Here is a 17,170-nt window from a genome sequence, read left to right as displayed (position 1 = left end):
CATCAAAGTAACATGTAAGACTAATGAAAGTTGCTTTTTCTTGCCAATTATGGGATTGCAGTTGCTGGTGGTGGACCCCCTCCTTGCCTCCTACACCCCTCAGCCCACCCCCTCACACACACATCAAGCCCTCTGCTAATACAGTATGCTACCATACAGAGGGGGCTAGCTTGCAACTGCACACACTGCGCAGACGTTTCACAGGACGTTTTTTCAAATAACAGAGACGTGATCTGCAGCTCGTTTTAAAGTCTGTCTGGACTGTTACGGCCTGGATACCACCAAGGCCAGCACGCCAAAAACAAGATTCAGCCCCAAAACAGTTCCTGCATACCATCGCAGCTTTCAAAGAACAGACATCTCGAAGTAGGGTGGTAAAACATGATCCTCTTAGATTTTTTTATTACATGAATGTACTCCACTCCCTTTGTAAGCTGTTTTGGATAAAGGAGACAGCTGGATGAGTCCACAGTAAGAGAATAGAAAGGTAGATACAGACAATGCACTTTCAGCAGTGAGACATCTCGAAATGCCAGAGCAGCAGGTTGCCAATGTTTTTGACTAACATTAGGCCCTAATACATGTGCCAATGTGATCAGAACAGTTTATCGTATCGTATTCGCGTGTAGGTGTGAACATTTTCAAGGGAAACGGCTCTTGTCGTTACGTGTTTACATGTGCAAAATGTGAAGCGTTTACATTGCCTCGGGCATGCGCAAAAGCCACGGAGATGTGCTCCCACCTGGTTTGTTTACTAACAACATAAACATGGATCTGCATCGTGCACAGGCAGTGTAGTGGCTTAAAGTTCCCTTCTTTCTATCAGCATATAGTTCTTAATATTTTCTTTGAATAACCACTCCCAGATGGAAAGAAAACGAGCCTACGCGTCGATGTGTTTCAACAACGGTAGAAAACTGTGTTTGCTCCGTCTTTTACTGAACTGAACTACTGAATTATTTGACAGTGGTATTAGTTACAGTTGAGACACCCGAAATAACTTGCATGCGCAGCAATCCTGAGACGTGATTTTTAGTTTGCACATGAATACTAACGTCTTCTTTGATCCCAGGAAATTTGAGCACACAACCCATCTCCCTTACGGAGATATTGGCGAAAGTTGTTTTACCTAGGCTACTTCATTGCAAACGTCTAGTTTTGCAAACGTGTCTAGTTTTTGTGCAGTAGTGAATAGAGTCTCAGTCTACTACACCATACATAGCATATCATGTTTGTAGAAAATGATTAAGGTGAAACAAATGGCAATAAGCATATTTAAATTAAATGATTCACATTGCAAGTAAAATGGTGCGGCTGGAGCAGATACAGGGAGGGACAACGGTGCAACGGTGCGGAGCATTTTACTCCCTCGCATTCTCTTTACAAACTTCCATATAGACGCGGGATCAGCAGAGGAAAATCTACTTTCCTTTTGGGAGAAACAAGGCCAGTCGTTCCCACGACTACAGCACCTTGCAAAACGAATTATATGCGTTCCAGCAACAAGTGCTGCGAGTGAGCGCTCCTTCAGTGCAGCAGGGCGCGTTATAAAAGCCAGGCGCTCTCGCCTGAATCCTGACACTGTAGATGCTATTTTATTCCTGCATAGTGCTAAGACAAATTCTAAATAGAACGAAGGTTAGGCATATCAGCAGAGGTATATTTTGGTTACATTAGGATGGCTACGTTTATAGCTTGCGTTTTGGGCGCACCACAATGCCAAGAAGTTTGTCGCGACTGTAATGGCATATTTCATTGTGGGGGTGATTGATAGCTTAAGGCTTACGAGACATGGTGTTTTCCGATGTTTTACTGAGTCCTCTCTGTCTCTATCACACACACACACACACACACACACACACACACACACACACACACACACACACACTAACGGAAGCAAAAAAGGTTTAAATGAAGTGACGATCCCTCAAATGTCGTGTCTCCCGCAAACCTGCAAGCTATGAGTCAGCTGTCAGTATTGGAAGAAGCCTTAACGTCTCGAAGATGAAACTGCCTGGGTTATTTTGTTTCGTTAGGCTATTAGTTTATTTTACAGCCAGTCATTGTAGTCTACCACTCGTGGAATAAGGAATTTCAAAGAGATGATGGAGTGATTTGACTCAGAAGTGACATTGGGCATTGGCAGCGCGAGATTTTCAGAACAAGTTCAACTTTTAGTTCAGTAACATCAACAGCTAAGAAAGAAGGTAAGAAAAATAGTCGGAAAACTTTAATTTGCAAGGGAAGCAGGCAAGTGTTGGGGTTGTTACAGTATATAGCCTACAATGTGGTGAAATTTCGGAATTAATAGGCTCCAGTGGCGTTTCCTAAATAGCCTATGCTTTCTTTCATTTTGCAAAAAACAGTAGGCTATATTACCATATTAAAATGGTGTACCAAATTGCGTTTTATTACTGATAAAAAATTGTAGGCCTACTAGCCTATTGGATCAGTCTCCTTTCAAGAACAGGCAAGAACTTTTTAGACTCTAACTTTCTAGCCTCCTGTCACCGTCTCCCCCCAGTCACGCACCGACTCCCCCATGACACATCGGCCTGATTTGACACGCCCTTTTCTGAGCCGAACGATCGTGGTAAACCACCTCTCTCGAAAGGCTTAGACGATCGGCGGAAAAACGAACAGTTCACATCTAGACCCCTTATACATGAGGCAATTGTAACACGTTCGCGAGTTTCTATCGGTGCAGACGCGATGTAACAGCTTTACATTGACGCATGTATAAGGGGCTATTGTTTGTTTGGCGACCCACAGCCATTCAGCTTTAACCCAAATTGACCACTTCTCCTTCTCATTCATTGCCTTGTTTTAACTTTGTATCCGCCACCATGAGGGGACAGAGAAGAGAGTATTCAAAATTGAAACATGTGAAATTATGTCACGATGCTCTAACTGCGTGATGGTGAGCCAAGCTAAGCCCCTCTTGCGTGTCTATTCTGGGAAAGGCCACAGTGTGAGCCCTGTGCACCCTTGGTCTGCTCTGTGGTGTTACGATGAAGGTCCATTAAATCAGAACAATTTTCTCTGTCTTAAACGCTTTCCTCACGATTAACAGCCATGTCGAGCTGTGTAAATCATTCTGTCATAAAAATCTCTTTGTTGTGTGGAAGCAGTGTGAATGATTTACCTGAGTTTATGTAGAAATGTAGCAACACAACTTGCAAACACACGCCCAAGTATGCACATTGGTGTGTGTGTGTGTGTGTTTGTGTATGTGTGTGTGTGTGTGTGTGTGTGTGTGTGTGTGTTTCTATGTGCAGGGCCAAGGATTTATTTCCATTTTCAACTAGTTCTATCAATGGATAAATTACCTCATCTGTTTCTTTGCCAATAACTCCCAAACATCAAAAAACTACGTTCCCACTTGCACACTAACACAGACGTTTGGCAGTGGTATGTAATCCAAACATGGAGATCGAGGACAATCAAGGTTTAAAACAAAGCAAGAAGGAAGGAGAAAGAACATGGGAATGCTCCGCGAGAATGTTGGCTCCTCAGCCCAGACTCCTCTAACAATCTTACTGCTAATGTCACACTGTGTGAAGGGTCTAGTAACACAGTCATTGAGGAACATATAGGGTGTGTGTGGGCAGCGGGATGTGTGTGTATGTGTATGTCTGTACGTGTGCTTGTGTGTGTCTGTATGTGTGTGCTTGTGAGTGTCTGTACGTGTGTGCTTGTGTGTGTGTCTGTACATGTGTGCTTGTGACTGTCTGTATGTGTGTGCTTGTGTGTGTCTGTACGTGTGTGCTTGTGTGTGTGTCTGTACATGTGTGCTTGTGACTGTCTGTATGTGTGTGCTTGTGACTGTCTGTATGTGTGTGCTTGTGTGTGTCTGTATGTGTGTGCTTGTGAGTGTCTGTACGTGTGTGCTTGTGTGTGTCTGTACGTGTGCTTGTGTGTGTCTGTATGTGTGTGCTTGTGACTGTCTGTATGTGTGTGCTTGTGTGTGTCTGTACGTGTGTGCTTGTGTGTGTCTGTACGTGTGCTTGTGTGTGTCTGTACGTGTGTGCTTGTGTGTGTCTGTACGTGTGCTTGTGTGTGTCTGTACGTGTGTGCTTGTGTGTGTGTCTTTCCATATGTGTGTGCAGATGTGTGTTTATTTGCGTTGTAATTGTAAACTTGCATTACACACATATACAGCACAGACAGGTGTTGGAAATCTGCAGGTAATAAACTTGCAAATGCAATGTTATGTTTGTTGAGTCGTTTGTTTGAAGTAGAAACCTTCTCTATAATTTCAAACCATACCTAAAGGTTCTGCAAGGATATTTTTCGCCTGAGACAATTTTGGCAAAAACACTAAATGCTTTTTCATTTTGTTAACATATCCTTACATAGAAATTGGTCCACATAGCAAAACTCCCAGCAACCAATCAAATTGCACCAGTCAAATGTTATTTCTCTATATATTTGCATATACTGTTTCAAACTTACTACAGTAGTACAGGTGGGACCCTGAAAAAAGGCCAACAGACGTCATCGTAACAAATTGGATTAAGTATACTTATTACAAAAAACACCTCTCACTATAAAGTATACTTATTAAAAAATGCCTCTCACTATAAAGTATACTTCTTAAAAAAAAATCAGCCACTGCCCCAGGGTTGGGATGACCAGGTGACAAATGCCTTCTTAATTGGTCAGTGAAACCCAAACATCCCCCCTGTCTGAGTGTATGTTACCGTCACGTTTCCTTCAGTTAGGGGCTCATGACCACAGTTTCTTCTAATGATGTGTGAAACCACACTGCAGATTAATGTTCGAAAATGTCTTCAAATGTTAACAGGAGCACACTTTTTTCCCCCATTGCTGATATGACTTCATGATTTCCTCAGGAACTGATTTTTCACAAACAACACCATGCGTGAGTGGCACTCAGCCAAGCCCAGTTTCCCTGCAGGCGAAGAAAACTGGAGACAAAACACTAAACAGGCTTGTCCTAAGTTAGTTAAAAGTCTGTGGGTTTGTGTACTCGGAATGAATATTGAAAACATGAATTCCATATTTGTTGTCAGAGCAGAAAACGGTAATAATCTTATCTAATCTTATCTGGCAGTGGTATATCTTTCTTTAGACAACCCAAAAACAAAACAGAAAGAAAAAAAAGATGTGATTCACCAGGAATTCATGAGAATATCTGGCAGACAGAGAGATGGACCCCCCACACTCTCTCTCTTTCCCTCCCTCTCTCTCTCTCATCCTCTTTCTCTCTCCCTCCTTTCCGTGTTCTGGCAGCCAACCCTATGCTGTTGGCACGAATGACCCAAATAAGAGCAGCCACACCAGTCATTGGGGGTGTGGATTGTTGGGGATGGTGGAGGTGGGGTACAGAAATAACAGTGAAATGATCCATTGAACCAAGTGTGTCCGCTCGCCTAATTACGTAGTGTCCCATATCCTCTTCTTCATTTTTTCCCCTCATTTTCAAACCCCCCCCCCCCCCCAGCCCCCAAACACACACACACACACACACACACACACACACACACACACACACACACACACACACACACACACACACACACACACCACCACCACTATTTCTCCCTCCCACCTCCTTACTTGAGGACTTGGGTTTGCAGGGGTTGGTTTTTTGGGGGATAAAACCACCACTTTGGGAGAGGAGACGCTTATTGTGCACAGAGATGGCGAAGGGGAAGGTGGTGCTGCTCTTGCACGGATTTCTCCTCTTGCAGCTGAGTCGTCCCTCACTCCAAGGAGGTAAGACATTCATTATCCTGTCAAACTCTTGCCTTCAGCTGGGTGGACTCCATGGCAACCAGAGCATCCTTGATTCTCTTGCTGCCAGCAAGGTACCAATCTCTGCTTCTGATGCTTTTAATCATTCACCTTCCACTCAGGTGAGTGGTCTTCTATCCACAGACAGGTATTCCTAAAAACAAGTAGGTGAGTGGCAAAGGATAGAAATATATCAGGTAGAAAATACGTCTTATGGTCAGAGAAATGTCCTGAATGTAGTGTAAACTTCTACAGTGCATGTGAAGTCAAAATCCTTGCATGCATGCATGCATTTCTACAAACTGTAGCGTTTATGTGTTCAATCAGAAAAGATTGTTATGATGATTTTAGTAAATATCAGCACTAATATTATTAAGATACTAAAACTGCAGCCATCCTGAAGAGTTTCAGTGTATTAGTGGTGCTAATCATCACATGTTTTAAATGGGTCTGCGAGCTGTCAGGAATGCAGCTGTTTTCACTGCAGTTATCCAGAAAACATCCACTTGCTTTGTTTCATGTGGTGATGTGTGGTTTTGGCTCATTTCAATTTAAGGCAGAAATTAGTTTGCTGCTAGCTCTAACCTTTAATGTGTCTCTGCCATTCAAACATCATCTGATTTATGTGCTTCAACTTATTGGTCACATTTTTGGATTTGCATTTGTGTCTGAGGAAGCCTGTCTCACACATCTAAAAAATTGGATGTGACCAAATAAGAACACATGAGCCTACGAAATGAATCTCTTTATGATGCAGTACACCACCATTGCCACAATTGATAGACAGTGGAAATCCATTTGCCTCCTCGAAATGCATTATAACTTTTGCAGTATTTGAATAGATATTGTAAGTGAGATGATAAATAGAAACTATGAAACTTGACAGAACAGCTTAAGAAGAATAGAAGTAGGACTAGTTTGAGTTCCTTGAAATTATCTGGGAATGCTGAAAAACTAATTTGCCTGATTTTGGAAAGAAAATATCTGAAAGTCTGTAAGTTAATGTCGTATTGTCACATGTCACAAGCTGTATGAAAAACATAAATCCATTACAAAAATTAATGTATACAAAAGTTAGGCTGTGCATAGCCCATACAACACTCTTAGATGTAGCACCTGACGTGATGAAACATTATGGTGATAACAAACTGACCAATAGAATACATTCATTTTGGGCAGTTATACACAGTAGGTACTTAATAACCCTAATGACCCATCTTCATAAATTATGTTTTGTTACACAGTCTTTGTGCAATGGTTTTTCATGGTTAACATGATAATTTGACCATTTTAAATGTTTATTTCTGGATACTGTGCTCTCTGAAAGGCCACATCATAATACAGTTACTATTTAAAACTCTTAACATCTTCATTTGTCCACATGTAAAAAAAAAAATAAAAAAAATGTAAAGCATAAAGTGACTGTATTTTTTCATAAGCAGTATTTCAATGGAACATATTCAACTAGCTTGTAATATATCCAACACATTCCAGTGCTTCTTTACCATTGCCACTCGACATGTTTGTAAACTTGAAGTTCTAAGTCGGTATCTACGTCAGAATTTTCTCTCTTGATGATTGTGACTCATGCAAAAAGAGAACAGCTACGGTTCCAAATGGTTACACCATACGGAACTCCCCCCCTCCCTCGGGTGCACCGTGGGGAGAGTGCATACTTCCAAACACCCCTTCACTGGGGTCAACTGCAGCCCATAGCTTTGAGTAGTGAGCACAGTGTTGCACAGATTGCTTACCGTGTCAAAGGACAATATGTGGGCCACTTGGGTCGCTCTTAAATTACCGCCGGCCAGATTTGGGATCAAAGGGAACTTTTTGGTTACACTCATCTCCCTGCAAAAGATACAGAAACTCCCAGGGAAACTGAAACTGGTGTCACTGGTGTTGTACAATTTGTGTTTGACGGAATAATTAATTGGTGTTGAATTAATTTTGTAAGTTCAATGCAAGTATGACCATTACAACCTGTCCCACTTTATAGGGGTCTACATTCCACCTGGAGCAGGTGGTGTGGGAACCGGAGCTGGACCTGGAGGAGGTCTTGGAACCGGTTTTGGAGCTGGAGTTAGTCCAGGTGGAGGCGTAGGGACAGGATTTGGTCCAGGTGGTGGAGTAGGGACTGGAACTGGTCCAGGAGGCGGTGGGTATTTCTTATTTGAAACTTCCCCAGATAATAAATAGTCTGATATAAATAATACATATTTTGATACAGATGAGAAATGTTCTGCCTTGGTACTCCCTGCTTACTTTTGATGTCCAACTACAAACGTTCAAAATCGACATTAAAACATTGTTGTGAAAGCAGGAATATGAAAGCCATGTAATACTAAACACTAAATCATAGATTAGATACAAATGTTCCAGAATAAAATTCCTTTACACTTTTATGATTAGGAACTGGAACAGGTTAGATTAGGTTAGGTTACCAGGCAAGACTGGGGGTATCACATGTTCCCATGAATTCATGAGTTCAATCTCTCAGTGTTTCACTGCTCAAAAGCAGTAAACTCTCAATTGAATTGAAGCTTATAAACCCATACAGTGATATTACTAAATATTACTTCTAAGACAAACAACCAATATTGTATCAGAAACAGTATGAGATCATCCTATGTATTCTTCCAGCTGGTGGCTATGGAGGCCGTGGTGTAGGGCCTGGTGGACAAGGCACCGGACTGGGCTCAGGAGGAGTTGGACCTGGTGGTGCTGGTTATGGGCCTGGTGGTGTTGGACCAGGAGGGTATGGAGCCGGTGTTGGACCTGGAGGAGCCGGTCCAGGAGGTTATGGCACTGGAGTTGGACCTGGGGGTACTGGACCAGGGGGATATGGAACTGGACCTGGGGGTGTAGGGCCAGGGGGTGTTGGAGCAGGTAGGATCCCATTTACTGACAGTTATCTTAAAATAATTACTACATTAGTGTCATGTTGTTATTTTCATTGCACATAAACACATGTGAAAGTGATGCAACATCATGGCTTCAATCATTATCATGGTTGTGAGCAATAAACTAGCTGCCATGGCAAGTGTGCACAAACGTAAACAATACTAGGAAAACACTTTGACTGGGACTGATTGGCACGTTTATATTCTATTTAATATTTTATATTCAGGAGCTGGTCCAAAGCCACCTAAAACAGGTAAGACCAACACACGTATGTTAATGAATAAACTAAATGTTTCTACAGACTGAGTCATTTTAATAATTCGGAGTGTTTCTGTTGTCACTGAGTATGGGTACTTAATTCAGTGTACACATTATTGAGTTCAGATAAAAGATTACATTGTTGTGTTTTTTTTTGTATTTGTAGGTGGTGGATATGGGGGTCAAGGCATTGGTCCAGGTGGTCGAGGAACCAGTTTAGGAGCAGGTGGCTTTGGACCTGGTGGAGTTGGACCAGGTGGAGTTGGACCAGGTGGAGTTGGACCTGGTGGAGTTGGACCTGGTGGAGTTGGACCAGGTGGAGTTGGACCAGGTGGAGTTGGACCTGGTGGAGTAGGCCCGGGAGGCCAAGGAAGATTTGGTCCTGGAAGCTTTGGACCAGGCAAGGAATAGCATTGTTTTACTTTTTACATTTGAACCTATGGTTAGCAAAGCCAACTGCAGTCTCATATAGCTCTTTATCTTCCTTATCTTACCTTAACTTTTTGTATCACTGTATCTGAATATTATTTTAAACACAGTTTAACCAGCCAGGCCATTACAACAACTACCATTGAAAATACAGCAATAGAGCAGACATGTCCACGCTTGTACTGGCTTATGAAAGGTTACTAGTGTTTAATACCATGCAGTTAGCAGTTAGTGAAAGTACCTGTTCAGCATAACATTGTCCAACTCTGCGTTATTTCTCATCAATTCCATTACTTTCAACACTTTTACATTTGATCATGATCTTCTGCTGTTTGTCATGAGATGATTAACATGGAGCATTTAATAATACTTATACTCTGTACTGGCGATCACTTCATACAGTACGTGTGTATATGCCATTCATCCATCATTTTACTGGTTTGTAGGAGCTGGCACCAAAGCTGGAAAACCTCCAGGTGGTGGTTATGGTGGTCGGGGGGCCGGGCTCGGAGGTCAGGGCACTGGTCTCGGACCAGGTGGTGTTGGACCAGGTGGTGTTGGCCCCGGAGGTTATGGGCCTGGTGGTGTTGGCCCCGGAGGTTATGGACCAGGGGGTTACGGACCAGGTGGAGGACTTGGCCCAGGGGGAGCTGGACCAGGCGGAGTTGGACCAGGCGGAGTTGGACCAGGTGGAGTTGGACCAGGTGGTTACGGACCAGGGGGTTACGGACCAGGTGGAGGACTTGGACCAGGTGGAGTTGGACCAGGCGGAGTTGGCCCTGGAGGCTATGGACCTGCAGGAGTTGGCCCAGGTGGAGTTGGCCCTGGAGGCTATGGACCTGCAGGAGTTGGCCCAGGTGGAGTTGGCCCTGGAGGCTATGGACCAGGAGGTCTTGGAAGAGGTACTGGTAACTTTGGGTAGATGATAAAGTTAGATTATATGTATTTAAATATTAAGTTGAATCTTCTTCAAAAGTAATTATTTTAAGACCCTGCTTTTTCCATAATCATTCACAGGTGGGAAGCCTTGGAAGCCTTCTAAGACAGGTCTGTAGTATCTCTTAACACACTCTCCATCTGTACCCTCTATCCCCTTATGTACACACAATGCCTACACCTATGAAAGCATACAGTATGGCCTAAGAATATACTCCTTCAGCAGCATGGTGACGTGTTACAGGTGGATACGGAGGCCGTGGTGTAGGTCCAGGTGGAAGGGGTACTGGTCTAGGAGCTGGTGGCCTTGGACAAGGTGGAGTTGGCCCTGGTGGATTTGGTCCAGGTGGTGTCGGACCTGGTGGTGTCGGACCAGGTGGTGTCGGACCTGGTGGTGTCAGACCAGGTGGATTTGGTCCAGGTGGTGTTGGACCTGGAGGAGTGGGACCGGGTGGTGTTGGACCAGGAGGAGTTGGTCCAGGTGGATTTAGACCAGGTGGGTGGAAGACAGACAGATTCCTCAAAATGTTTTCTGCTTGGTCCTTGCAATAAGTTTTGCCTATAATACTGAAGGCTATTTTGGACAGAGATGTCTTTGTACATTGACAGAACTCTGGCCTACATGTTTTATCTATGCTTACAGGCGCTGGGGGAAAGCCTGGAAAGACTGGTGGGTCAACATTTCAAATTCTCAAATTCTTTTCTTACAAAGTAGAGAGGCAGAAGTATGTTATAAGATAATATATATTTCCAAAAACAGTTCTAAAATAAACTGTATCTCTATAATTTACGATCATACATAGTATCCATCAAACATTAATCAATCCACCCATCCACTCGCACTGATTGGACAAATAAACTTTCAGACGCTGAAAAAGATTGAGGCTTGGCAATGTGGGAATTATTAGCCAGTTTCAGACTGTTTCGGTCTTCATACGCCACTTAATGCAGTCATGAACACGAACAGAATTGTGATAAGTCATTAGCATAGTATTTAGGTAATACAACTAATACTGTTTTTTTTTTAATTATCCACTGGGAAAATACCAAAGCAATTGGTTGAAAAGACTGAGGTGATGAACTCCAATGATAAGCACAACCCCCTCGTTTGAGCTTTATCTGAACAACAGTGAATCATAGTTTGCCTGCCATGTTTCCATCACCTCAGCGAAACAACAATGAGTGCGCTGGACAGGGAGGTCTCAGGGAGGTCTGTAGGAAACTGCCGCTGTGTCTATAGAGAACTGTAAATATTATTCCTCATGTCAGTCAGGCCCACTCGACAAAATGAGAGTCAATTAGCCCCTGTGTCATGTCCCGTGTTCTTTTTCATTATCAGGCCCCCATTATGTGCCTGCTGAGATAAGAGGCATTAAGGCATTAAGTGGAGTCCAGATAAGACAGTAATGGCAACAGCAGACCCAAGAATGAGCTTCCTTGAGGCTTTATTGAAAGAGGAAGTCTTTCACATGTGGCTTGCAATTGATGAATTAGCGGTAATGCTAGTGTGTCAGTTTTCTTTGTTTTGGATTGGCAGATAAAAGTGATTCACAAAAACTAGGTCATCAGTTGACCATGGTACGACCCCTGAGTTAATCTAGAGTGTAATTATTTGGGGGGCAGAGGGGGCACAGACACAACAATGGATTACAGTTAGTCTTACAGTTAGAAAAAGAAAGAAAGATATAATAAAAATTCTACTTTACAAAGTATTCTACTGTCAGATACTCCAGCACACAGCGTATGTTCATTTAATTGTAAATTCTAACTATAGGTCACTTGTTCTAACAACTCTGTTCCAAAATGTAGTGGCGTACTTTCAGTAGATGGATTTTTTTCTTTTTGCTTTATTTGTCACCGTAGGATTGTATAAAATCAGTGACGCGATGCAGCTGGGAGTTAAAACATCTAGGCAGCTGTAAAGTTGATGTGAAATATTCACTATATGTTCATGGTACAGTGATATTGTGTGTTATAAAGTTGTTATACAGTTGTTGGCAATGGCTGACTGACTAGAGTTTTGTGACAGTGGGTCAGAAATGAAAGAAATGGTTAATAGGGACATACGATACCCTTGAAATTGAAAAAGAAAATCAACGTGCAGCGCTTATAATTTTCCTCTCAAATTGACGCCTCTCTATTTTGTGGAAGTGTCAAAGATTAGTCCATTTGTTACTGAGTATTTTGAATTATAAGTTCATGAAAAAGTCAGAAAGGGGACTGAGACCACATCATATTAAATCATTTTTCCTGTCTATAATGGCAGGTTATGGAGGCCTTGGTCAAGGACTGGGGGCTGGAGGCTTGGGTGCTGGTCTTGGCGCCGGAGGGCAGGGAGCTGGTCTTGGCGCCGGAGGGCAGGGGGCTGGAGGACTCGGACCTGGAGGCCAAGGTACAGGATACAGACCTGGAGGTAAACACAGTTTTTACCCAAACACCCTATATAGTGAACTCTGTTGATGAACATTGTGTTACATGAAGGTCAAGGTGACATAGGAAAAAACATCGAAGGGTATTGTTAATCACCACTGGGTCCTCTTTTTGTTCCAAGGCGGTTATGGAGGGTATGGAGGCACAGGAGCCCAATACCCTGGATTTGGGGGTGCAGGACAGAAGGCACCAAAAACAGGTAAAGAACCCTGCCTACTGGGTAGGACAGGACAACCTTTTACAAAATCAAGACATCCCATTTCTCCCCTGTCAAATGCAACATTGTACTCTATGTACAGACACACCAAGTTAATGCCCATATAATATGTTTTACTCCTGACTAGGGCGAGGAACAGCACTTGGTGGAACCGGATATGGACCAGGCGGAGCAGGCTATGGACCAGGGGGAACCGGACTTGGACCTGGTGGTGCAGGTTATGGACCAGGGGGAACCGGACTTGGACCTGGTGGTGCAGGTTATGGACCAGGGGGAACCGGACTTGGACCTGGTGGTGCAGGTTATGGACCAGGTGGGGCTGGTGTTGGTCCAGGAGGGGCTGGAGTTGGCCCAGGAGGAGCAGGAGTTGGTCCAGGAGGTGCTGGAGTTGGCCCAGGAGGAGCAGGAGTTGGTCCAGGAGGTGCAGGGTATGGACCAGGGGGAACCGGACTTGGACCTGGTGGTGCAGGTTATGGACCAGGTGGGGCTGGTGTTGGCCCAGGAGGGGCTGGAGTTGGCCCAGGAGGAGCAGGAGTTGGTCCAGGAGGTGCTGGAGTTGGCCCAGGAGGAGCAGGAGTTGGTCCAGGAGGTGCTGGAGTTGGTCCAGGAGGAGCTGGAGTTGGACCAGGAGGAGCAGGAGTTGGAACAGGTGGAGCAGGAGTTGGTCCAGGAGGAGGTAAGCCATCTAGCCATACCCTAATTTCTAAAAATTTCTTGATATAATTGAGTATCTTAACAAAGTACCTTATTTTGATGTGTCACTCAGTACATGTATTTAGATTTTTGGTGTAATTCCTTTTTAGCACCACTTCTTCCTCAAACTGGTCAACAAGGGAAGGCCTCCAAGATTCCAGGTATAGAACCCTCAGATGTAGCCTGAACATTTGGTCTCTTTGATAATTTATGTGATTAATGGTTGAACTAAAATGTCATCTTAAGAAAAGCATTGCTCCTCCCATTGAAATTAAGACTTGTCAAAGCTGGCACAAGAGAAATAAACGTGGAAATGAGCATATCAGCTTCAGCCTGATTTTAATTAGTTTTATACCGGTGAGATTTGATAGCCACCAGCTAGGTGTACAAAAGAGAAGGTCAGTGTCTGTTTGCAATGTAGCCGCTGCTAATGCCACTGTTACTTTAAGATTTAATCAGCTGTTACATCTGAACTGGAAAGAATCAAGAATCATTATAAAATATTGATTGATAGTTTCTATCTTTATCTAAATCAATCTTCTTAGGTATTGGTTTACCTGGACTCTATCAAGGTGGATTAGTACCTGGACAAGGTGGGTGAAAAATGTTCAGGGCGGCTTTTATTTATTACAGTGCATAAAATGCCCTGTATTGTTATTCCTAGTTTATTCAGTCCCTCAATTACATCTCGATTTTGTTGAGAAAACATGACAGCAGCATTGGATTATGAACTCACTGAAGCTACAGTGAATAATGCAGGAAGTTGTTGTGCAATGTAGGTTATGGTGGACAGGGTGTTTTACCTGGAGTTGCTACTGGTTCGGGAGTTGGGTCTCAATCTGGTGAGTTTGTTTTCATTTGGTTTCATATCTTTAAACTGTTACGTTCTTCACCCTCTGTTGCATTGACTTTGCAATTTTTATATCTTTCTCCTCTGCGGTAGGAGTTCTGGGTCAAGGGGGAGTTGGAACTAATGGTGAGTTTGTCCATGTGATAGTGTAAAATAAATAGTGTAAAAGATGAGCTCCATTGGTTTTGTAACCATTGCTCTCACAGGTGGTCGGGGAGGTTTCTCTGGACAACAACTACCTGGCCTGTTTCGTGGATTCCCTCTTATTTCACCCAAAACTGGAGGTATACCCCTACCTTAAAATATGGCTCATTGTCATACTTATCACTCATTATTGGGACTGGGAATAGGGTTTAAAAAGGGACATGTTTCATATCTATAGTCAACTTTAGATAATCATTTTGTCATTCTCAATGAATTAATTTTAATGGAATATACATCCTTTCCTGTGTCTTGCAGCTGGAGGGAAAAAATCTAAAGCTGGCAAAGCTGGTAAATATGGTAAGTTAAACCCCCTCATTCGTCTGTGTGCAATATTTAAATGTGCACTAAGCATTATATTAGCCTGGTGTAACTTGCCTTCATGAATAGATAAGGTCTGGCCCAATTCCATTGCAGATTGTTTGCAGTCATTGCATTCTAAGGGGGGTAGTGATGTTTGTGTTTGCTAGCATTGCTACTAGTGTTTGTATCGCTTTGTCTAGCTCTAGCAGTGCCACCATTTTTGTAACTTGGAACAAATGCTTAACTCAATGTCAGCACACTTAGCCAGCCCCACCGGTGGCTGATTGGTGGGCCCCTAAGAATGGTCAAATATTTCATCTTGTGAACATTGGTTCAAGACTATAATCCCAGAGAAATACTGAGCTGGAAGCAGAAGGTGGGTGGAGCCAGGCTATACTGTATATATATTTATAGCTATATATCCTGAGGATTGGCTCTGTTATATGTAAGGTGCAGGTGCAGGTGCAGGTGCAGGTGCTGGGACTGGTGCTGGTGCTGGTGCTGGTGCTGGTGCTGGTGCTGGTGCTGGTGCAGGTGCAGGTGCAGGTGCAGGGGCTGGGACTGGACCTGGTGCAGGTGGTATTCCTCTCGCCAGTGGCGTTCCTGGACAAGGTGTCGTAGCAGGGGCTGGTGGAGTGCCTGGAGCTGGGGGTTACCCAGGAGGGGGTGTCTATCCTGGTGCTGGACCTGGAGCTGGTGGTGCTTTTCCAGGAGGTGAGACAACAGAAAACCTATTTCAGTCTCATTTTGAATAAAACTATTTGTCATCGACAGTTGGTACGCAGAAAGCATACTGATCATTTGCTTTCCTATTCAGGATATGGATCGTCAGCAAAGGCTCGTAAATATGGTAAGTTACACTCTGAATGGCAATATCACTGTTTGTTTTGCCCGATTGCACATTGTCAACGTGAATGATTTGGGCCAAGCAATGAAACTGTAGGAAATTAGTAAATACAAAATTATTACTGCAGAGCCTGGTGTCTCTACTTTGTCAACCAGTTTAAACCCTGTTTGCAACATGATCTGTCATCTAATGACTGACAAGCCTCTGGTTATCATTTTAGTAAAAGAGTGCTTGGGTCATTTCAAGTTGTCAAGCTAAATCTCGGTTCCAGGTTTCTAAAACCCATAACCTTATAGTCTTCTATGAAAATTAAATTATCTTTAAAAATAAAAGAGAGAGAGAGAGAATATTACATTTTGGATGATGTCAACCGCACTAATAATGGAAGCAGAGCAGGAAAAATGAGTCATATGAAAAAAATTATAAGAATAACCCGTTGTTTTGGCTAGCACTGTATTTGCCTTTTATGGTTCTTAATTCTTCATTAAAGATATGAGAACCGAAAGTTACATGAGAGTATTCAGAATATCTGTTCACTCTTGTTCATATCATTAAAGGTTTACCGGGGGGCACAGGCGGTGGGGCCGGAGCTGGATTAGGAGCTGGACTTGGGGCAGGAGCACTTCCTGGTTCAGGACTTGGAACAGGTGGACCTCTGGGTACTGGACTTGGGGCAGGAGCACTTCCTGGTTCAGGACTTGGAACAGGTGGACCTCTGGGTACTGGACGTGGGGCAGGAGGACTTCCTGGATCTGGTAGGTTTGCCACGGTGTAAAAGTCTATCATTGTTTTAATTCTGTATCACCCTATCACCAACTTGCTTGAAACACTTAACAATTGTATCTATTAACAATAAATAATAAGAATTTCATGTCACTTCCACCTTTTTGTTTCAGGTTATGCCGGAGCAAAAGCACGAAAATATGGTGAGGGTATCCTAAGTATGGAGTTATAAATATGCCAGTTGCAATTCTTTGTTTTACATTGTTAACATGGTTTCTATAGGCCAGCCTGGAGGCACTGGTGGTGCACTTGGGGCTGGTGGAGTGCCTGGTGGAGCTGGAGCCTACCCTGGTGGGGCTGGCGGTGTGCCTGGTGGAGCTGGAGCCTACCCTGGTGGGGCTGGAGCCTACCCTGGTGGAGCTGGAGCCTACCCTGGTGGAGCTGGAGCCTACCCTGGTGGAGCTGGAGCCTTCCCTGGTGGCGCTGGAGCCTACCCTGGTGGAGCTGGAGCCTACCCTGGTGGGGCTGGCGGTGTGCCCAGTGGAGCTGGAGCCTACCCTGGTGGAGCTGGAGCCTACCCTGGTGGAGCTGGAGCCTTCCCTGGTGGAGCTGGAGCCTA

Source organism: Sprattus sprattus (genome assembly GCF_963457725.1).
Source record: "Sprattus sprattus genome assembly, chromosome: 1".
NCBI classification, from domain to species: domain Eukaryota; kingdom Metazoa; phylum Chordata; class Actinopteri; order Clupeiformes; family Clupeidae; genus Sprattus; species Sprattus sprattus.
This window is presented reverse-complemented; position numbering follows the sequence as displayed.